Source organism: Manis javanica, chromosome 6, assembly GCF_040802235.1.
Source record: "Manis javanica isolate MJ-LG chromosome 6, MJ_LKY, whole genome shotgun sequence".
NCBI lineage: Eukaryota > Metazoa > Chordata > Mammalia > Pholidota > Manidae > Manis > Manis javanica.
The window spans coordinates 49844240-49868308 of record NC_133161.1 but is presented as its reverse complement, the minus strand read 5'-3'; the positions used below and the strand labels follow the sequence as shown (position 1 = coordinate 49868308).

At 40.8% G+C, this 24069-nt stretch overlaps 1 protein-coding gene across 5 annotated transcripts in view; it reads right to left on the bottom strand.

The window, feature by feature from the left end:
* The window catches only part of OSBPL3 (oxysterol binding protein like 3), a 222384-nt gene extending 198538 nt beyond the window's left edge, over window positions 1-23846 (bottom strand). For 3 of the 5 annotated variants that reach the window (XM_037027466.2, XM_037027462.2, XM_073238683.1), the window contains exon 1: window positions 23468-23846. The gene's annotated coding sequence lies outside the window, so the exon portion shown is untranslated. The remainder of the gene's footprint in view (window positions 1-23467) is intronic. The other 2 variants (XM_037027464.2, XM_037027465.2) reach the window with 2 other exon arrangements.
* Between the last annotated feature and the right edge of the window lie 223 nt (window positions 23847-24069).

Genomic DNA, 24069 nt, shown 5'->3' with positions numbered 1-24069 from the left:
GTAGCATCAGAGCTGAGCATTTACCTTGAGTGTTCACAACACTGTAAAGTTTGAATATCCATTATTTTTATTTGTCCAGCCAACTCATCCTTCTGGTACCAGCATCTCAAAGTTCCTATGAGGAACCATCCCTTCCCGTGGTTCCACAGGGAACACCGGACCCATGCCCGTTGAGTGACGGCTTTGATAAATCTGGCCTCAGTACCTGGCTCAGGGTTAGAGTCACGACAAAGGCAGGGAGAACACAGGCAACAAACATCGGCAGAACAGAGTTGTTGAGCATCTAAACAGTAAGCCTATAGCTGCTGAGAGGTACTAATGTGAAGAAAGTCTGCCTGAGAAGGAAGCTAGATGAAAAGGGCTAGACTATGGCAAGCAGCAGGGCCTAATGACATGATTTGAGGCCCTAAATCTAGCCATGCCTGAAGCAAGACCCAGTCTTGGACTTTTTAACAACATAATCCAATAAATTTTAAATTTTTCTTAAGCTGTATGGGTTTCTGTGACATGCAAACAAAATGTCCTAATGTATCACGGCTGCTTTACTCCTTTAGATTCCCTTACAGGTATAATCCTTCAGCCAGAGCACCCACGTTCCATTTTCAAAAAAATTTTAAATAGCTTTTAAATGGAACATTCTGAGGGATGGATCTGAAATAAGTTTGTCCTTTATTATTCCCTACATCTTAGGAAGCTTTCAATAACTGAATTATTTCCTCCCACAATGTAAAATAAGCTTCCTGGTGTAAATGATTATCCACACAAGATACTAATACCAGGTTGTTGTTTGAGCCTTTAGAACACCAAAACTCTGTTCAGCTCTATCTTTGGGGATCCCAAGGAGTTCATAGGATGAAATGAAATTTGAGGGTTTTGTTGCTTGAATTCACTTCTTTGTGCCTTCCCCACGGAGAAGAGGAGAATCCAAATGAAGAGTGTGTGGATTCTACAAGCCTCCCTACAAAACAGGCCCGTCATGAGTGGTCAGACCTCAGTTGCAAACCCCATTCTGATCAGAAAACACAGACCTGCCATGGCAATCTTCACAAAGAATCTGGCCAGTGCCCTTTGCCCCTTTTTGCTGATAGGTGTCCTGAGTAGACAGCAGCTCATCCAGTTGAGTTCACATCTGAATGCCTACATATAAAGACATGGGCAAGGTGGGAATATGCTGAGCTAGGTTCAAAATGGAAGAATTTGGCCTCATAAAATGGTGGAAAAGGCACAAGACTAGAAATCCAGAGGACTAGACCTGGTCCTGGCCCCAACTTTGCTACCAACTACATGTGACCTTAGATAAGACATTTCATCTTTCAAGGTATAGATTTCCTTATTTCTAATATGTCATAGCTGGAAAGAGATCAGTGTTTTTCACTGTGAGTGGTGACTCAGGTAGTACATGCTGAAATCAATTTAGTGGATCAAGACAAACATTAAAAACATGATTCTAGGGCTGAGACGGGAATTTTACACAATGAGTATAAAGCATCTTGTAGTGCCAGAGAGTAAGGACGTGCTCAAAAACTTGACAATGGAGGGCGGAGCCAAGATGGCGGCGTGAGTAGAACAGCGGAACTCTCCCAAAACCACATACATCTATGAAAATATAACAAAGACAACTCTTCCTAAAATAGAGACCAGAGGACACAGGACAACATTGAGACCACATCCACACCTGCGAGAATCCAGCACCTCGCAGGGGTAAGATACAAACCCTGGCCCGGCGGGACCCAAGTGCCCCTCCCCCACAACTCCAAGCGGGAGGAGAGGAGTCGGAGTGGGGAGGAAGAGGGAGCCCAGGACTGCTGAACACCCAGCCCCAGCCATCCGCACCAGAGCGCAGGCACAGTGCATGCGTGGGGTCCTGGATACTAGGGAAACAGGGCTGGAGGACCGGTGAGCAGGTGCCTGAGGCTGATGCTGGAGAATAAAGAAACGGGAGTAACCATTTTTTTTTTTTTTGCGAGTGCTTGTTGGAAGTCTGAAAGGGACAGGGACACCAATACTAGGGAACCAGGGCAGCAAGACCGATGAGTGGGTGCCTGAGGCCAGCGCCTGAGGAAAAAGAAAAGCGTGCGGGTTTTTTTTGTTTTGCTTTTGTTTTAATTATTTATTTATTTTGTTGTTGTTCTTGTTGTTGTTTTGGTTTGGCAAGTGCTTTTTGGAAGTCTTAAAGGGGCAAGGCGGGACACTTAGTCCAGAGGAAGGGAATCTGGGGATTTCTGGGCACTCTAACCCCCTGGGCAGCAGGGAGCACGGAGGCCCCTTACAGAGATAAATAGCCTCCCGGCCGCTCCCCCTCCAACGCGGCTACACCATTTTGAAGCAGCGGCCCGAGCCAGGCCACACCCACAGCAACAGCAGAGATAAACTCCATGGCAGCCAGGCAGGAAGCAGAAGCCCTGACTGCATGCAGATGCCCACCACAAGCCACTAAAGATCGCTATTCTCCCAGGAGAGGAAGGCCACAAATCAACAAGGAGGAAAGCTCTTCCAGCCGTCACTCGTACCAGCTCTGCAAACTATCTCTATCACCATGAAAAGGCAAAACTACAGGCAGACAAAGATCACAGAGGAGAGAGACAGACCTAACCAGTCTTCCAGAAAAAGAATTCAAAATAAAAATCATGAACATGCTGACGAAGATGCAGAGAAAAATGCAAGAGCAATGGGATAAAGTCCAGAGGGATATCACAGATGCAAGGAAGGAGATTACAGAATTGAAACAAACCCTGTAAGGATTTATAAGCAGAATGGATAAGATGCAGGAGGCCATTGAAGGAATAGAAACCAGAGAACAGGAATGCATAGAAGCTGACATACAGAGGGATAAAAGGATCTCCAGGAACAAAAAAATACTAAGAGAACTGTGTGACCAATCCAAAAGGGACAATATCCATATTATAGGGGTACCAGAAGAATAAGAGAGAGGAAAAGGGATAGAAAGTGTCTTTGAAGAAATAATTGCTGAAAACTTCCCCAAACTGGGGGAGGAAATAATCGAACAGACCACAGAAATACACAGAACCCCCAACAGAAAGGATCCAAGGAGGACAACACCAAGACACATAATAATTAAAATGGCAAGGATCAAGGACAAGGAAAGAGTTTTAAAGGCAGCTAGAGAGAAAAAGGTCACCTATAAAGGAAAACCCATCAGGCTATCATCAGACTTCTCAACAGAAACCATACAGGCCAGAAGAGAATAGCATGATATATTTAATACAATGAAACAGAAGGGCCTTGAACCAAGGATACTGTATCCAGCACAACTATCATTTAAATAGGATGGCAGGATTAAACAATTCGCTGACAAACAAAAGCTGAGGGAATTTGCTTCCCACAAACCACCTCTACAGGGTATCTTACAGGGACTGCTCTAGATGGGAGCACTCCTAAAAAGAGTGCAGAACAAAACACACAACATATGAAGAATGGATAAGGAGGAATAAGAAGGGAGAGAAGAAAAGGATCTCCAGACAGTGTATATAACAGCTCAATAAGTGAGCTAAGTTAGGCAGTGAGATACTAAAGAGGCTAACCTTGAACCTTTGGTAACCACGAATTTAAAGCCTGCAATGGCAATAAGTACATATCTCTCAATAGTCACCTTAAATGTAAATGGACTTAATGCACCAATCAAAAGACACAGAGAATAGAATGGATAAAAAAAGCAAGACCCATCTATATGCTGCTTACAAGAAACTCACCTCAAACCCAAAGACATGCACAGACTAAAAGTCAAGGGATGAAAAAACATATTTCAGGCAAACAACAGCGAGAAGAAAGCAGGGGTTGCAGTACTAATATCAGACAAAATAGACTTCAAAACAAAAAGTAACAAGAGATAAAGAAGGACACTATATAATGATAAAGGGCTCCATCCAACAAGAGGATATAACCATAATAAATATCTATGCACCCAACACAGGAGCACCAGCATATGTGAAACAAATACTAACAGAACTAAAGAGGGAAATAGACTGCAATGCATTCATTTTAGGAGACTTCAACACACCACTCACCCCAAAGGATAGATCCAACAGGCAGAAAATAAGTAAGGACACAGAGACACTGAACAACACACTAGAACAGATGGACCTAATAGACATCTATAGAACTTTACATCCAAAAGCAACAGGATATACATTCTTCTCAAGTGCACATGGAACATTCTCCAGAATAGACCATATACTAGGCCACAAAAAGAGCCTCAGTAAATACCAAAAGATCGAAATTCTACCAAACAATTTTTCAGACCACAAAGGTATAAAACTAGAAATAAATTCTACAAAGAAAACAAAAAGGCTCACAAACACATGGAGGCTTAACAACATGCTTCTAAATAACCAATGGATCAACGAACAAATCAAAATAGAGATCAAGGAATATATAGAAACAAACGACAACAACAACACAAAGCCCCAACTTCTGTGGGACGCAGCAAAAGCAGTCTTAAGAGGAAAGTATGTAGCGATCCAGGCACACTTGAAGAAGGAAGAACAATCCCAAATGAATAGTCTAACATCACAATTATCGAAACTGGAAAAAGAAGAACAAATGAGGCCTAAAGTCAGCAGAAGGAGGGACATAATAAGAATCAGAGAAGAAATAAACAAAATTGAGAAGAATAAAACAATAGCAAAAATCAACAAAACCAAGAGCTGGTTCTTTGAGAAAATAAACAGAATAGATAAGCCTCTACCCAAACTTATTAGGAGAAAAAGAGAATCAACACAAATCAACAGAATCAGAAATGAGAATGGAAAAATCACAACAGACTCCACAGAAATACAAACAATTATTAAAGACTACTATGAAAACCTATATGCCAACAAGCTGGAAACCTAGAAGAAATGGACAACTTCCTAGAAAAATACAACCTCCCAAGACTGACCAAGGAAGAAACACAAAAGTTAAACAAACCAATTACGAGCAAAGAAATTGAAACGGTAATCAAAAAACTACCCAAGAACAAAACCCCAGGGCTGGACTGATTTACCTCGGAATTTTATCAGACACACAGAGAAGACATAATACCCATTCTCCTTAAAGTGTTCTAAAAAATAGAAGAGGAGGGAATACTCCCAAACACATTCCATGAAGCCAACATCACCCTAATACCAAAACCAGGCAAAGACCCCACCAAAAAAGAAAATTACAGACCAATATCCCCGGTGAATGTACATGCAAAAATACTCAATAAAATATTAGCAAACTGAATTCAACAGTATATCAAAAGGATCATACACCATGACCAAGTGGGATTCATCCCAGGGGTGCAAGGATGGTACAACATTCGAAAATCCATCAACATCATCCACCACATAAACAAAAAGAAAGACAAAAACCACATGATCATCTCCATAGATGCTGAAAAAGCATTTGACAAAATTCAACATCCATTCATGATAAAAACTCTCAGCAAAATGGGAATAGAGGGCAAGTACCTCAACATAATAAAGACCATATATGATAAACCCACAGCCAACATTATACTGAACAGCGAGAAGCTGAAAGCTTTTCCTCTGAGATCGGGAACCAGACAGGGATGCCCACTCTCCCCAATGTTATTTAACATAGTACTTGAGGTCCTAGCCACGGCAATCAGACAAAACAAAGAAATATAAGGAATCCAGATTGGTAAAGAAGAAGTTAAACTGTCACTATTTGCAGATGATATGATATTGTACATAAAAAACCCTAAAGACTCCACTCCAAAACTACTAGATATGATATCGGAATACAGCAAAGTTGCAGGATACAAAATTAGCACACAGAAATGTGTAGCTTTCCTATACACTAACAATGAACCCATAGAAAGAGAAATCAGGAAAACAATTCCATTCATAATTGCATCAAAAAGAATAAAATACATAGGAATAAACCTAACCAAAGAAGTGAAAGACCTATACCCTGAAAACTACAAGTCACTCTTAAGAGAAATTAAAGGGGACACTAACAAATGGAAACTCATCCCATGCTCGTGGCTAGGAAGAATTAATATTGTCAAAATGGCCATCCTGCCCAAAGCAATATACAGATTTGATGCAATCCCTATCAAATTACCAGCAACATTCTTCAATGAACTGGAACAAATAATTCAAAAATTCATATGGAAACACCAAAGACTCCGAATAGCCAAAGCAATCCTGAGAAAGAAGAATAAAGTAGGGGGGATCTCACTCCCCAACTTCAAGCTCTACTACAAAGCCATAGTAATCAAGACAATTTGGTACTGGCACAAGAACAGAGCCACAGACCAGTGGAACAGATTAGAGACTCCAGACATGAACCCAAACATATATGGTCAATTAATATTTGATAAAGGAGCCATGGACATACAATGGAGAAATGACAGTCTCTTCAACAGATGGTGCTGGCAAAACTGGACAGCTACATGTAGGAGAATGAAACTGGACCATTGTCTAACCCCATACACAAAAGTAAATTCAAAATGGATCAAAGACCTGAATGTCAGTTATGAAACCATAAAACTCTTAGAAAAAAACATAGGCAAAAACCTTTTAGACATAAACATGAGTGATCTCTTCTTGAACATATCTCCCTGGGCAAGGAAAACAACAGCAAAAATGAACAAGTGGGACTATATTAAGCTGAAAAGCTTCTGTACAGCAAAAGATACCATGAATAGAACAAAAAGGAACCCTATAGTATGGGAGAATATATTTGAAAATGACAGATCTGATAAAGGCTTGACATCCAAAATATATAAAGAGCTCACCCACCTCAACAAACAAAAAACAAACAATCCAATTAAAAAATGGGCAGAGGAACTGAACAGATGGTTCTCCAAAAAAGAAATACAGATGGCCAACAGACACATGAAAAGATGTTCCACATCGCTAATTATCAGAGAAGTGCAAATTAAAACTACAATGAGATATCACCTCACACCAGTAAGGATGGCTACCATCCAAAAGACAAACAACAACAAATGTTGGCGAGGCTGCGGAGAAAGGGGAACCGTCCTACACTGCTGGTGGGAATGTAAGTTAGTTCAACCATTGTGGAAAGCAGTATGGAGGTTCCTCAAAATGCTCAAAATAAACTTACCATTTGACCCAGGAATTCCACTCCTAGGAATTTACCCTAAGAATGCAGCACTCAAGTTTGAAAAAGACAGATGCACCCCTATGTTTATCACAGCACTATTTACAATAGCCAAGAATTGGAAGCAACCTAAGTGTCCATCAGTAGATGATTGGATAAAGAAGATGTGGTACATATACACAATGGAATATTACTCAGCCATAAGAAGAAAACAAATCCTACCATTTGCAACAACATGGATGGAGCTAGAGAGTATTATGCTCAGTGAAATAAGCCAAGCTGAGAAAGAGAAATACCAAATGATTTCACTCATCTGTGGAGTATAAGAACAAAGGAAAAACTGAAGGAACAAAACAGCAGCAGAATCACAGAACCCAAGAATGGACTAACAGTTCCTGTGTGGTGACCTCCAATAAATTCTTCACAATGGTATAAAGGGCATATCAAAGTGTGGGCAAAGGGTCTGTTTGTGTTTATACAGAGGATCAAAGCCCAATTTGGCTACCCAGAAAACGAAATAAGATACGATATGAAGAAGAAGTTCCAACATCAACATACTCTGGAAGAGTCATTCCAGAAGATGATCATCAAAATACATCAACAAAGATCCTGGCGCTGTTGCAGTTATAGCTGCATTCATCCCACTGGTTCCTGGAATCGCCATTGGAATGAAGAAGGAGATATCTAAGCTGGTCTGTGCATACAGTAAAATAACAAATTTGACTGGATCTATACTGTTGGAACTCAACCAAGAATTAGGAGAAGTGCAAGTTGCAACGCTCCAAAATCTTGAGACTACAGACTATCTACTGTTAAAAGAACATATGGGATGTGAACAGTTCCCAGGAATGTGTTGTTTTAAATTGTCTGATTTTTCTCAAAGTATTCAAATTCAGTTAGACAATATCCACCATATCATAGATAAGTTTTCACAAATGCTCAGGGTGCCTAACCAGCTTTCTTGGTTTCACTGGAGATGGCTGGTAATTGTACATCTGCTTTGATTATGTAACTGTATTCCTATTATGTTAATGTGTGTGCACAATTTAACTAGTGGTTTAAAACCTATACATGCTTAAGTTACTCTACAAGAAGATATGTCAACGAAATAACCCATCTTCCCATGTTTTCTTCCCTCTGCTACTTCTATAGCTTTTCTTCTTCCTTCCTAATTACAAACCTTAAATAGAATTTAAGTGCCTCATATCAAATTTACCGAGTATCATAATTCCTCCAAGTGGTAAAGATACCTCAAGACAAATGCTGGGCATAGAAGCCACAGGGCATAAATCTGCAAAGAAGTAAAAAGCTAACCTTTTCAAACAATATGGCTTCTCTCTCACTTACCAACTTTACATTTCCCTTATGGCCCCGGAAAATGACTGGTTAGCCAGAGACAGGTAAGATTCCTCAAGGGAGGAACAACCTAAGACGGGCACAGTCACAGGGGGGCCATCAGATGAGAAATTGAGGATCAACAGAGGTGAGGCTTAGAACCTCACCCCCCTCGTTTTGAGAGAAATCTTCTGCATCTGTGGATGTTTTGTTGCCCTTGTCTAGCTCGGATTAATATTTAGCCTATAGGCACACACCTGATCATCTACATTTGCTTTCTTACAGCACTAAACTATGTTTTCTATCTTTATCTTGCATCTACCTACCACTTCAGCATTTTATTAAAAATAATAATAATAATAATAATAATAATAATAATAATAATGGAGAAATGTGAGATTCACATATAAATCAAGTATAAAAAATCAAACAAATATTCATATCTGACCTGAATGTTTGTAGTTCATAATGCGTGATCAAAACCGAAAGTTTCTGTGATGACTGCCCTTGTGCTGTTCACCATGTAAGAACTTATTCACTATGTAAGAATTTGTTCACCATGTAAAAACTTGTTCGTTGTGCTTCAGAAGATTGGAGACTGATGAGAATTAGGCTTGGGGTGAATTAATGATTGTGCATGCATTGAGTCCCCTGTACAGAATTTTATTGTTGTTAACTGTTAACAACCATTTGATCAATAAATATGAGAGATGCCCTCTCAGAAAAAAAAAAAAAACTTAACCCAAAAAAAAAAAAAAGAAAATTGACAATGATGGGCCTATGTCAACGGGACACAGAAGTCCACTGAATGTGCTCCTACTAGCCAAAGCCAGAACAACCTGAGTAACAAAAATAAAGTAATACTGAATTATAATTCAAACTGTAAAATAACTGAATCCATAGTCCTATAAATATGATTAATTGAATACATTTAAAAATGGGGGAGAATAGACAAATCTGACATGCAGAAGAAAAACCAAATAATTTATGTAGATACTGTGCCGTCAAAGAGATGGAACAATTCTCCATTAGGTATGGGCTACACATAATGGGCTGGGGAAAGAGCTACTTCATAGGGGAGAAACCTGATAGAGACAACCTCAAATAGGTGATCAAGGTCAATGTAAACAGTGATAAATCATGCTGATAGTATGTACCCACAATATGATGTGATAAGAATGGCACTATACCTCTGTGGTCCTCCTCTCAGAAACTCATAACCCCAATCTAATCTTGAGAAAATCCTTAGACATATCCCAACTGAGGGACATTCTACAAAATCCCTGACCAGTAAGCCTCAAAACTGTCAAGATCATCAAAAACGAGCAAAGCCTGACAAATTGTGACAGCCAAGAAGAGCCTTATGTGACATGATGACTAGCCACAATGTGGAACCCTGGATGGGATCCTAGAATAGAAAAAGAACATTAGGAAAAAAGGAGGAAGTCTGGATAAAGTACAGACTTTAGTTAATACAAATGTATTTGTATTGGCTCATTAATTGTGACAAATGAACCTTATAATAATATAAGGGGGAAACTGAGTGAAGGGGCACATGGGAACTCTCTATACTATCTTCACAACTTTTTGGTAAATCTAAAACTGTTCTAAATGGAAGAGCTTTTTTTGTGGGTGTTAGGGTGATTAGGACAAAGTTTTTGAGTGTTATCAGAGCAGATGATCTTTAAGTTTTTCACTAGCTCTACAGTAAGAAAATGTAGATGCCAGTCTCAGCTCTTTTGCCCCTCAGATAAGTCACACACCTTACCACCCATGGTCCTCAGTCTGATTTTTCCCAAATGTACAATAACATTAATACCTGTTTTGCCTACTCCCCAGGGTTGTTCTGTTGTGAAAAGCAAAGTATATTAAAGAGGTGTACAAAGTGGAAGTACTATACAAAATATGAGCGTTATGATGACCTGAGAACCAATCTGGTTCTTCCCCAAATCAGAGTGGACTCAGGGCTGGTAGAGGCTCAGCCTTTTGCCTATTGAACCATTGCTTAGATTTTCAAAGGGCAGCCATCAGCATCACCTAAGAATTTGTTAGAGACTCAGAATCTTGGGTCCTACCACAGACCCACCAAATCAGACACTCGGGGTGGGGGCTCAGCAATCTGTGTTAACAAACCCTGCGGTCATCTGATGCTGCTCAAGTTTAGAATCACTGCCCCAGAGAAACTGAGTCCTACTCACACAGGCCCCACTCTTCCGGCTGGCTTCCAGACCAACTAGCAACCACATTCATTTCCTCCAGAACCCCCTTGCATCTAGTAACACTTGGCTAATTCTCACACAACTCCCAAGAAAGGGGAGGAGAAACAGTATTGTCGACAGGGATGGAGGGAAGTCCATGATGTGCTAAACCTCAGCACAAGTTAACTAGCTAGAGCAAGATTGAAGAACATGGTTATTTTCTCCAATGAATCTGTGAAGTTCTTAGCAATGAAGGAATATCGGGGCACCTCTTAGGACCACAAAGCACGCATTTTACAAAGACCCAAATTCCAACCTCCTGTTCTTCTGGGTCCCTGGCATTTGTCAGACAAAGGTGTCTTAATCTGTGGATAAGGAAAAGCAGGTATCTTATATAAATGTCTATATAGACCTATCTACATACCCCTATTGAAAGCAGAACATTTGGATGACAGAAAACAAAAGAGGCTCCTAGGTCCTTAATTAATTGGAATGCTAGTCTGGCCCAGGGGCTCAAAGACTAGAAAAACAGGTTTTACAAGTCAGGAGTATGATGCCTTAGCAGGCTGGCATGAAGAAGTCCATGCCATCATTTTCTGAGCCACGTTTATGCCGCAGCTACTCCCCATTTCCTTTCTGACACCTCATTATAGGTGTAAGGATGCACAACAAACTTCACATTACTGGGCTAGAGAAAGACCTAATTAGGGTGAAATTTTACACTGTGTACATATATCTGTTTAGAAGGTAAAGGAACTACAAATAGAGTCTCTCTAAAGAATAAAAGCAGGACTTGCATGAGTCTTGAGACAGGAATATTACTTCTCAGCACAACTCATAAATCAGTCATATGCATAGAAATTTATGTAAACAAATAATCATTTCTTCATTCATCTCCACTTTCCTTACTCCCCATTCACAGTCTTCTGGAAAATATAGTCCCCATCCCATAATTTACTGACAGATAAACAGAAGAGATAAACAATATACTACCACACAAACTGAGCTTGAGTTAAAAAACTAAGAGTGACTTGGAACTAGCCATCAGTTCCTGTTTGCAGACACTGAATACCTGTACTCATAGGCCATCTACATGCTCTGTCTCAAAGTTTTATGGTAATTTTACCAGCTCTCCTCCCACCAATGAAAACACAATGAACACAGTAGGTGTTCCAGTAATAAACATAATTTTTTTTATTTGACTACCACTCACACTGATTAAAGCTTATTCTCTAGCTCGAAAACATGTATGGTTCTCCACCTGCAAGAGAATGGAGTAACCATGCATGACTCTCAAGCTCCCGGGAATATCCACCCTCCCACTACTTCAGATAGCTTTCTTTGGTCTTCACTCATCACTCCCCTCTGCGTGAAATGTCATAACCTTTAAAATCTTACTGCATGGCAAGGCCCTGCTCTATTAACATCCTTCCCAGGAGCTCTCTCCTGGTTTATTCTTTGGAGTTACTCTCCCCCATTCACTAGCAATCAGGGAAATAACACCCACCCCCATAGAGTGGTGGCAAGAATTAAATCAGGTGATGTCCTTTCAAAAAGTGCCGAGAACAGTACCTCACTTTTTGTAGGCAATCCATAGAAGAAAGCTACTGTCATTAACATGATAGGGTCCTCCTTCCTCTGTGACTAGTTATCCCTCCATTACCTACCCTCTGGGTGGCATTTCCCAAGACACCACGGGCATCCCCCTTTCTCTCCTGGAACCCATCCAAAAGGTTGTACAGATTGGGCCTCCCTTAGAAACTTCAACTGCCATTCCACCTCAACTGCTGACTCCCAGAAGTGATCACCAGTTTTGCCCTCTCTTCTGAGTTACCTGCTGTATCTCTACTGATACCACCTATACAATCAAGCTCAGCAGGTTCAAAACCTAGAGCATTCCTTTTCCTTAAGACCTATTCATCTTTCCACTTTCCCCTATACTCATCAATGGCACATTAAATAATGGTCACATAGGCCTGAAACTCTGCAGTTACTTTTCCTGTTTGCTTTATATATTTACTACAGAATAAGTAATACACTTACTTGGAACAAAATTCAAAAGGTGCAATATAAGTCTCATGTGTCCTTTTGCCACCCATACTCCCTTTGGGAATCTGGTGTTATCAACCTCCTGTGTATCCTCCAAGAGACATTTTATATTTATGATACAGTGGGCATTAGTAAATGTTTATCAACCAGCTCTCTGGAAAAACAGAAACAAAAACACACAAAAGCCCTGAGTTCTTGCCTTTCCTAATTTCCATGGTGTAAATACTCCTACCATGGCCAATTTCAAGCTACCACCACAAAGTCATTGACCAAGGAGTTGGGAAGAAATGCACACAATTGGTTCTCATAAGCCAGCGCAAGATGGCTTCAGCCCACCAGTTTGTGAGTATGTATACATATGAGTACATATGTACATGTTTCTGTACATATACTTAGAAAATGTTATATGTGGATATACTTTTACTCAAATTGAAGCATACCATACATACCTTGGTATAGATGACATGCATGCCATAAGCCTGTATGTACTACATAGCTTGCTTTGTTTTAAACGCTAAATATCAAGACTGTCCCAAACCAGTAGAAATAAAGCTGCATCATTTTTAACTGTCCATTATTTATTAATCAGTCCCTATTGATAGACAATTAGGTGATTTAAATCTTTTAATTATTCAAACAATGATGCAATAAATAACTTTGCACATATATCATTGTGTACATTTATGTAACTGTAGTATGAAATTCATAGAACTGTTATGGCAGGTAAGGGGTACATGCATTTGCAATTTTGATGGATCCTCTGCAATGGTTGGTTCTACACAGAGCCTGGAGAAACTGAAGTTCCATCCACTCAGAAATACCTATTTCCTCAAACAGGTATTGCCAACACTGTTATCACATTTTGTTATATTTGCCAATCTAGTAGGTGAAAAATAGCATCTCACTAAGTTTTAATTTGTATTTCCTTTTTATGAGTGAGGTTAATGTTTGCATATGTTTAGAAGTTATTTGTATGCCATTTTTATAAACTGTTCTTATTGATTTGTTGTAGTTCTTTAAATATTGATGTAATTATATCTTTGCAGCATGTATTAGAATTACTTTTCTAAATTTGTTGGTTGTCTTTTGACATAGCTAAAAAAATTTGGCCCAGCAAAAATTATATGTAATCAAATGAATCAATCTCTAAAGCTTCTGGATTTTGTGTCATAGCTTGAAAGGGTTTTCCAACTCCACTTTCATTAAAATGGTACTTTGTTTTCCTAGTTGTTAATGCTAAAGTTTTGATCCATGTGGAATTAGTTTGCTGGAAGGGATGAGGTATGGCTTTATTTTTAACCTAATTATACCAACACCATTTATTCTCTCTATGCCCACTTCTCTGCTAAAGTGTCTCCCATTGCTCTTTCTGTGCTCCTATAACACTTCAATACACTGTTTAAGGCAAGTATTACACCCCATAGTATCATCTTTGCCTTCTCCCTCAACCCCATCTCCCAGTCCCCTAGTTTCTAGGGGCTATCATCCTCACTTTTCAACACTTCTAAGTCGTCTTTGCTATCTTCTACCATTGTGACCACCCCAGTTCAGGTCTCATCATGCTTGCACTTCCAGCCTTTGACCTTCTCTAAGAGAGCATCCACCATGTCACCTATTTATTCACTGTCTATAGAATAAAGTCCAAACCCTTACTATGGGATTCAGGATCTACTCCAGTTGGGCTTCAGCCCCTCTCCATTCTCACATACTGTCACTTTTGCCATTTAAAACTGTCCTCCTCAAACTGGACAGTTCATCACTCCTTAAAATGCTACACCTTGGCTCATCCTGCATTCTCTGCCTGGAATGTCCTTTGTACATAGCCCTCCATTCCCTTCCTTTGTGTCAATCTTATTGCGTCCTTCAAGGCTTGACTCAAACTCCCACTTATCTGCTAAAGTGTCTCCCATTGCTCTTTCTGTGCTCCTGCAGCAATTGAAAACACTGTTTAAGGCAAGTATTACACCCCTCCCTGTCTCCTGGTCTCTCACAATTGTGTTTTTATATCTGTGTCCTCAACTGGAATGAATGTTCCTTGAGAGCAGAGACTATGACTAATTTTTACATGTTCCCTGCCTCTGGGTAGCACCTTACATAATAAATTGTTTTAAATAAAATAAAAATGCCTTAATCTGGTGGTTCTCAAACTTTACTGTGTGTTAGACTCACTTGAAGGGCTTGTAAAAACAGATTGCTGGGTCCCTTCCCCGGAGTTTCTGATTCAACAGGTCTAGGGTAGGGACTGAGAATTTGCATTTCTAACAAGTTCCCAAGTGATGCTGACAGAGCAACTTCTGGAACGACACTCTGAAAGCCACTGTCTCAGATCATACCTCAACCTCAAATTGAAAGCCTTTATAAACTAGGATATAGTACGTCCAAAAACCTCATGAAAGAAGAAATTCTCTTGAGCTGGGTGTCATTTAAGTATGTGTAGAGATTTCATCTTGTCCATCCAGTTTAGCCTAAAAAGACAGTAATTGGCCAAAGGCCACGGAGTTAGAGGTGTCCCTTGGTTTGGCTCTATCTCTGATCTCTGACTCCCAGTCCAGTGCTCTCCAGACACTGAGGAGGCCTCTGGTCAAGGCCTTGGGGTAAAAGTAGAAAGGCCTAACTGTACCCCAGCTCTGCCACTTGTTTCTCTTTGTGACTGTGGTTAACCTACTTAAGCCTCTCTAGGCCTGTTATGGCAGTTCTTTGAGTGGAAGCAACAGAATCTGGCAAATGAAACCAAAGAAAATGTCTTGGGAAAATACCAGTTTAAGGAACTAAAGGGAGGCTGGAGAAGCACAGCTTCATGGGATTGGAAGCCAGAACACAACGTGGTATGGACAGGAATGATCTGACCTGGACGCACCCTCAGCGGCAGAATCTCCATGACCCTTGGGATTGGACCAGAGTCCAGCAAGAGGCATGTGACTGGCCTGACTCACAGGACCACCCAATGGCTGAGGAGAACAGGACCCCTTGTTCTGGTCCCAACAGACTATCTGCAAAGGCAAGAAGTGATCCCTCAAACGGAAATGAGGAAGGATAAATGGATGTTGTACAACCTAAGAGCAAGTAATTGCTCCCTAACCTGGTCCCTGGTAAACAGGAATAATGACAGCTACCTTGTAACTTACTGGATGATGTACTAAGTAAAGTGTAAATAAAGTACTTAGCTCTTGGCACACAGAAAGTGCTCCCATTACTGGCTGTCATTGTTACTACTACTGTTCTTTATAATTATCATCACCACCTTTAAAGGCAAGCTGGTTTCTCCATTCTCTAACAACTCCAACAAGCAGCAGAGGACATCTCAGTTAATTCTCTATACACTAGAAATTTGCTTAAAGCAGCTCTGAACCTGTGAAAAAAAAACAAAGTGAGTCTTCCCTATATTCTCTGAGGCCTTCAAATACCCCTAACTCATTTCACCTCAGATGCTAGATAACTGAGCTACAACTGGAATTGGAGCCAGCACATATTTTATGCTACTTTAATGGCTGTGCAGGAGAATAGGTTGTTAGATAGCACTTTTTCAGTTACAAAGGGGGTAAAAACTTAACTTTGGATTCGGTTCCCAGGAGGAAATAAACAAACCTGAGTGTAGCATCAGGGAGAGCAGTTCAAAACCTCAGAAAAGGAGTTAAAAACCCCTTCCTCCTCCCCAGTTCCTCCTGGCCTCCGGCAATTAACAGAAACACACCAAAAGGGCAGGGCTTCGCTGTGTGATCCTCTGAGGATTCCCCTTTCCTCTTCCTTCTTCAGACCAGCAGCAGCCTGAGTCCTCACAGACAGAAAAATGGACTTTTCTCCCCAGGGTCCCAATTAAAATCCTGACTCATTCTCTTTGAGCTACATTTCCCTATTATAATTAACAAATTCTCTGTGACTGTTTAATACCTCTATTCCCCTTCTAACCTGTAAGCTTTCTGAAGGGAGATTCCACATCTAATTCATCACTATATCCCCTGCACATTAAAACCTCAATGTATAGGGGGGATAGTGTGTTTTCATTAGTGTTTGTACATTAAATACATATTAAATGTATGAACAAAAATCATGCTGCATTCTTTCATTCTAGGGAGGCATTTACTTCAAGTTTAATAATGTTTGTGAGATTTTAAAAAGGTATTAGCTTCTACTTCTATTTCAGATCACTGTCTACCACAAATGATTTGGAGAAGACTGTTTTATAAGACAAACTGAACTCTGAGTTTCTTGTATTACAATATTTGATATTAAGACAGAAAACAAGTATGGGAATCTTTAATAGTACTGCATTTTAATACGTAAATGGAAAAGTGTTTGACTTACGCATTAAAAAAAAGATTTTAATATCTTAATGACAGAGAGTAAACAAAGTGATAAACCTGATTTTATACTGACAGGCACAGATCCCCTGATGATCTCTTGCTGGGCTCCTCACCGCAATTTGATTCTGTTCTTCTTTATAGTCAAGCCATTTTTCAATTCAAGTACACTCCCTTACAATCTCAGAAATCACAGGTGAGTAAGAATATCCTCTAAGGTCATTTGTCTAGCCCACAACCCCTCAGTGTTTATTACCTCTGCTATTACTTTGTGAATAAACACAGACATCTAGATAGTGGCATAATGTTTATCTAAAGAAATTTTATATGAAAATAATTTGCTTCTCAGTTTTAAATCCACACATTATTATTTAAGAATCATATCCCAAGGGTCTTGCCAAGTCTAGAAACAATTATATTCTGACTCCCAAACAAACAGATTTTGGCAGAGTTCTTTAAAGCAAGTCCAGGAAAATGCAATTTCAGGGTATAAACAATGTGACGAAGAACAATGAAATTATCACTACATTTTCTACATTTTTCCAAGATGAAGGATATATCTCATAAACTTCAAAACAAAAGAATCAGATAAATAACTAAAGAAGTATCTCTTGTGCCCCTTCATGCTGCTATTCCATTGGTTATAAAAGAAACTTTAAATTTTCACATAGATGAAATAAACCCAGTAATGACATTGGAAGGCTACACAGTCTGCCTGCTATAATTTTCTACACAGAATCATCTTTGAATAAATCAGTATTTGCCAATCTTCTCATATAAGAGAAGTCCTTTATGAAAATATTTAACTCCAAACTTTTTCTAAAATTCAGATGTCTTCAATTTTTTAAGCTCATTATGAAGATTTTCAAACATAAGAGTCCACAGCAGCACTGTCCACAAAAATATGATATGAACAGTATACGTAATTTTAATTTTTTAAGTAGCCAATTAAAAAGCATAAAAGGAAGTGAAATTAGTTTTAATTATATATTACCATGGTATAGCTAAAACATTATCACTTGAACATATTAACCCTTAGTAAAAAATTTGAGGGATAATTTTACATTCTTCTTCATATCAACTCTTCAAAACTCAGTGTGTATTTTTACACTTACATCTCAGTAAGGATTAGCCACATTTCAAGTGCTCAACATCCACTTGTGGTCAATGGCTGCCGTACTGGACAGCAGACATAGAGAACAGCATTAAACAATCCATGAACTTACCACCCAGCTTCAGTCATCATGAACTCACAGACAACTGTTTCCTCTACACTCCTTCCCCACCCCCAGATTATTTTGAAGCAAATCCTAAAAACCATAGCATTTCATCCACGTTCAAATTTCCTGATTATTTCATAATCTTTTTAACAATTGATTTGCTCAGATAAGATCTAAACAATCCACCATGTGGATCTCTATTTAATGACATCAACATAAACACTTTTTACTCATCCAGATTTTTATTACCAGGTACTGTTGTAATCCCAAAACACAATAACAAACAAGACTCAAAGGAACTTCAGATTTAGTTCATGACAGCACATTAATATTGCTCCAGAAAGGCATAAAAAAACAATACCAGTTCTATCAACTGGCAAGTAGGTAAATAAAAAGCATTATATACATGCAATGGGGTGTTATTAGGCAATAAAAAGAAGTGAAGTACTGATCCTACTAGGCAGAGATGAATCTTGAATACAACATGGTAAGTGAAAGAACAAAAAAGACCACATACTGTGTGGTTCTACTTATAAGAAGTGTCCAGAGAAGGCAAACACATATATGGACATAAAGTAGAGTAGTGGTTGCAGGCGAGTGGGGAAGACTACTAATGGTTGCATATTTCTTTTGGGGGTGATGAAATGTCCTAAAATTAATTATGGTGATGATTGCACAACCGTGAATAAACTAAAAATCACTGAATTGCATACTCTGAATGAATTGTATGAAACGTGAACTATACCTCAATAAAGATGTTATTTTTTTTTGAAAGAAGTAACTGGATAAAGTATACTACATTCACACAATGGAATACTACCCAGATACAATAATAAGAAAACTCCTTAAAAAATGAAAATTTCAGTGACCAACCCTCCTTTTCCCAGGCCACTTGATCCAGCAACTCTGGGTGTGGAGCCTAGGTAGGGAAAATTTTTAAAGATACTAAGGTGGTTCTAATGTTAGCCAAATGAGAGCCAGTGGTTTCAGGGAAGATTCAATCAAGTGACCAACAGTTACAAAACAGTATGATAACTGGTCCCTATAAAATGGGTAGGCACAGAGTGCTATGAGTGTCCTCCAATCTCAAGGTACAGGTGGCAGAGGAAGATGTCTGACAAGTGACATCACAGCTGAAACATGATGGATGAGAGGGAATTAGGTGAAAATAGGAGAGGAGAAAAGGATTATGGAGTCCAGATTATGCAAAAACTGAGAGGCCAGAACATATTATGCATGGCCTTGAGGATACAGGTAGGGTGCTGAATTTAGTTCAATGTGACAGGACCACACAGAGCTAGGTAATGAGTGATGAGCGTGAGCTGGAGCTGATTCACAGAGTAGATCATCTAGTAAGTCAGGTTAAAAATGTGAACTATATTGGTCAGTACAATATTGAGAAAAATTAATTTAAATTTTGTAACAGCTTTAATAATCTTTAATAACATTACCATATATATGAACAAAATACTACATATAAGGTACAAGGTATTTATTTTACATACTCAAATATGTTTGTTTTGAGCGTGGGTTTGAGACCTTGCAAAATCTCTACAGTGAAAACAATAGAATACCTGCTTTCAATGGATTTAAATAACTAGAAATTCTATTATTTCATCATAAATTGACAGAGGCATTACACTATTGTGAATCAAAAAGAAACAAAATGCCACATTCCAATTCTTTTCTTCACAGAGTAGTCTAACAGAATATAACCAAACATAATTGTTTCATATTTGAATACATTTGAATAAATAAATAACTAACGTACTCAGTGGTCAGAAACCTACTAGGGGCTCTCATGTTTTTAGTTTTTTTTTTAAATGCTGAGAGACTGAGTTTAGAGAGATCATTCTAGCAGAAGTGATTTTTAAACTAGGCCTTGAAAGACCTGGGTTTTCACAAGAGACAATGAAAGAGCTTTCTAGGCAGACAACAAGAATGCATGGACAAAGACAAAATGCTAAGTAAAATTCAGGCTGCCAGTGCACAGGGTTAGAGTACAATGGGGTAAAGACCCAGCCCAGGCTGCTGGATCCTGACTTCAGGCTGAGGCATCTACACTTAAATGGGGAGAGAAAGGATCTGGGTTTGAGTTTCAGCTCTACCCTGTGCTAGTTGTATAGCTGTTGCAGACTTAACTTTACCTAGCCTCATCTGGAGACTGGGAGTATAATAACATTTGCTTTGGTGTTGCTCTGAGGATTAAACACAAGAATTCACATACAGCATTATGACAGTACCTGGCACAAGAAGTTCAGCAGCCACTTCTTCTGTTATTAACATTACTATTATTATTAACCAAATAAGCCACTCAAGAATTGTTAGCAATGTAATGACAGGATTTAAAGAATTTACCTATGATATGAAGGAGAAACTGAGGGAGAAAAATCCACCTGTGAGCAACATTAGGACAGAGAACAGAAGTCCCTAAGAGCTTGAACTAGGACTGTGCAGGGACAATGGTAAGAGATGGATGAAAGACACTAAGAAAGAAAGAGACAAAAGTTGGGGAGAGCATAACATGATCTTAGCAGTCGGGACTGGGAAATCAAGAAGGAAGTTTACAGAGGAGTGGGCTAAAAAGTTGATGAGTAAGATGAAGACAGGAACGGAATTCACAAGAAACCATAAACAATTCTCAATTATGTATGGAAGGCTATTTCAACTTAACAGCTTCCAACTTCTTTAGTGTCCCACACCCCCATCTCTTCTGTGGGCTTTATAGGTTGGAGGATTCTCCAACTCTCCCTGGAGAACCCCCTGAAATGGAATTCACAATTTAGAAAATACAGCACTGCTGAGAGGCATGTTATAAATAAAACTCTGGGTTCTTCAAACCCTCATGCAGGGAAAACATTGTACTATCCCCTAAAATTGTAAGAGAAATAAAAGAAAAAAGAGATCCCTAATTCCTTTCCATCCCTATCTTGCCATTAGTCCTTTAACAGATAACAGTGACATTATTGTCTAACTTCTCCTTGCCCTCAGTTTCACTGCAAGAGTACAAAGAGTTGAAATGTAGTTATTTCACTAAAACGTTGTTGCAGAAGCTTTTGGAATTAGTTGTGGTTTCTAACTCTCCATTATACACAGGAAACAGAGGACCTAACTGGCTTTCCTGTACTTTCCTTAAGAGGCATAAAGCACTACTGTGCTCTGAATTCACTTACCACAGGGGTAGCAAAACCCATTGGATTTCTCTTTAGAATTTCCTTTCCTCCCATATTAAAAGTCTCCCACCTACCAGGCCCACAAACCATAAAATCAACCACAAAAATCAATGGTAGTAAGAGTCTCAACAATTCAGACAATAGTACAACCAAACACTTGATACTGGCAGCAGAAAGTTTATAGCCCAACCTCAGATGGTTTTAAAAACATTGTATCATTGTACTCTATCATAACAAGTTAACATCTAATTACATAGTTTAAGCAGGAGACATTTTGGTGTAGTGGAAGGAACTAAAGTTTTCGAAGCAGAAAGAATATTAACAAAATCTAGCTCAGCAGTTTATTCTTGACCCTATGTAAATTCCTGAACCTGGATGCAGTTACTTCATCTGAAAAATGGCAATAACTTCACAACATTATCAAGATGGTGAAGACTATGAGATAATACAGCCTATAGCAGTCTGATAGTAACTAGCCTACAATGTAACTACTAGCTATTATTCAAATTATATCTCCATAATGATAGAACAACAGATCTTCTTTTGGCTAAGCAATATGGCATTTGTTACAAATAAAGCTAAATGTCTATTGGCTATGATGATGGAAACCTCTTTAGTTTCTTGGAAGCATCACAACACAATAGTGAGAAATGGGCTGAAATTCTAGTTATGCCAGGATAATCTTGGGGAATTGGTTAACCTGCTAAAGACTCACAGTTTCCCATCTGGTTAGAAATACCTAGCTAATACAACTATTGTAACGTTTAATGAGGCAATATATACAAAGTTCCTAGTACATATCCAGTTCTTAGTAAGTGTTCAATCCATAGTAATTATTGGCATTTGTTAATTTTCCGAGTAGGAAAAAAAAGGATAAACAAACATGAAAATCACAACCAGCTTAATTAAGTCACCATTCCTCACATTTCACTGAGAAGTTTTCATTTATTCCATAAATGTTTCTTGCACACCTACTGTGGGGGGTGGGGCACTGTTTCTGACATTGGGGATGGAGTATGAAGACGTTACTGCTTTCTTGGAACGTCCATTCTGGGATGTGGTGGAAGGCAGATAGTAAACAGCCCACGGAGGTAATTTCAGAGAGGAACACCATGAGGCTATGAGGAACACCAAACAGGCTGAGAGTGCTAGCCAGCTGGTGGAGGAGAAGGTCATTTAGCTTGGATGCATTTCGGCCCAGGCCTGCCTGACTGGTCTCCTTTGGCCAGAAGGGGGACCTCACCTTACATGATGCTTGTTGTAGAGACTGGATTATCAGATATCTGACCTACACTTTTGCAGTGGCAGCTTAAACTATTTCTAAATGCCCCCATCCCAGCATTCAAGCTTCCTGAGGGTCAGTGCAACACCTGAGAGGCCTCAGGTTCCCAGACACGTCACACGCGACAGCTTCACAGCACCCTCAGCTCAGAGTCCCGACTAAGGAGACTGGTAGTTTGCGAGACCGAGGAGGCACAGTACAAATGTACAGTAAGTGACTGGCAAGTTGCATTTCCGAAGGAAGGCGGAGTGCGCCTGGCTTAAATATCTGGACGATCTACGACAAAACCAGTTTATCAGTGACTAGAGGCTGCAAACGCTTCCTAGGACCCTGGGAAGTCAGAAGGGGCCAGTGTCCTCGGCCCCCAGCCGGGGCGCCGGGGAGCAGAGCAGGCCAGCGTCGCGCGCGTCCCCCGGCACGCCCCATCCCGCGGATGTGGTAAAGCCTCACACTCGGCCCTCTTAAAACAGGTTTCCTGTGCCTCTCGCCCTAGCGCCTCGGTCCCGGCTGCCCAGGACAGCCCCTCCGCGCCACATCCCCCGGCGCCGCCATCCAGGCCGCCGCGCTCCGAGCCTTCTCGCCGTCAATCCCGGCCCCAGCGCTCCTGAGGAAGGCGCTCTAGGGTGGGCAGCCCTGGGGCCCTACCTCGCGGGAGGCTTGCGCCGGCACCGAGAGCGACTTCCCGGGCTCACGCGGCTGCACCGGCCCGGAGACTGGAGGAAGACTCGGTCTGTGGAGGCTGGTGGCGCCCGCAGAAATCGCAGCCCTTCCGGGCCCGCGCCGCCACCGGGCCCCCACCACATCCCAGCACCACTGCGGCGGCCGTCCCGGTGCCTACCTGTGCGCCCTGGCGCCGAGGACGCCGCCTCGTTCCCCGCTGCTCCGCTCCGGGGTTGGCCCACAGATCCGGGAGGAGACAATCCAGGTTCCTCCGGTCCCCCCGCAAAGCACAGCTGACTGTTCCTGTACCAGCCGCAAGAGACGGAGACAGGGTCGGCCACTGGCAGACGGACGGCGGGGCCGGCGTCCGTGGAGCCCACTAGCCGCCTAGCGCTCAAGTCCCCCAGCCGGGGACGGCTCGTCGGCGCAGCGACTGCGCGGCCCGTTCTCAGTACTTTGCCCAGAACTTCTCCGCGCGCCGCCGGATTAGCAGGAGGGTGGGAGCGAGCGGCAGGAGAGACAAGGAGGAGCCTGCGCCCGCCCTAGGGGAGGGACCACACGAGGAGAGAGCGGAGGTGCTCGGAGGGCGGGAGGGGCTGCTGAGGGACCCACACTCCCACCAATCAGAAGTCGTCGCCGGGGAAGGGGTGGGGCGATGCACTGGAAGTAGCGGGAGGATTCCATGACGCAGTCTACGGAGAAGAGACTCCGGGTTCCCCCACAGGTGGGAAGGGTGGAGGGGGGTGAGAGCTGCCACCTGGACGGGGAGGGACTCCCCTC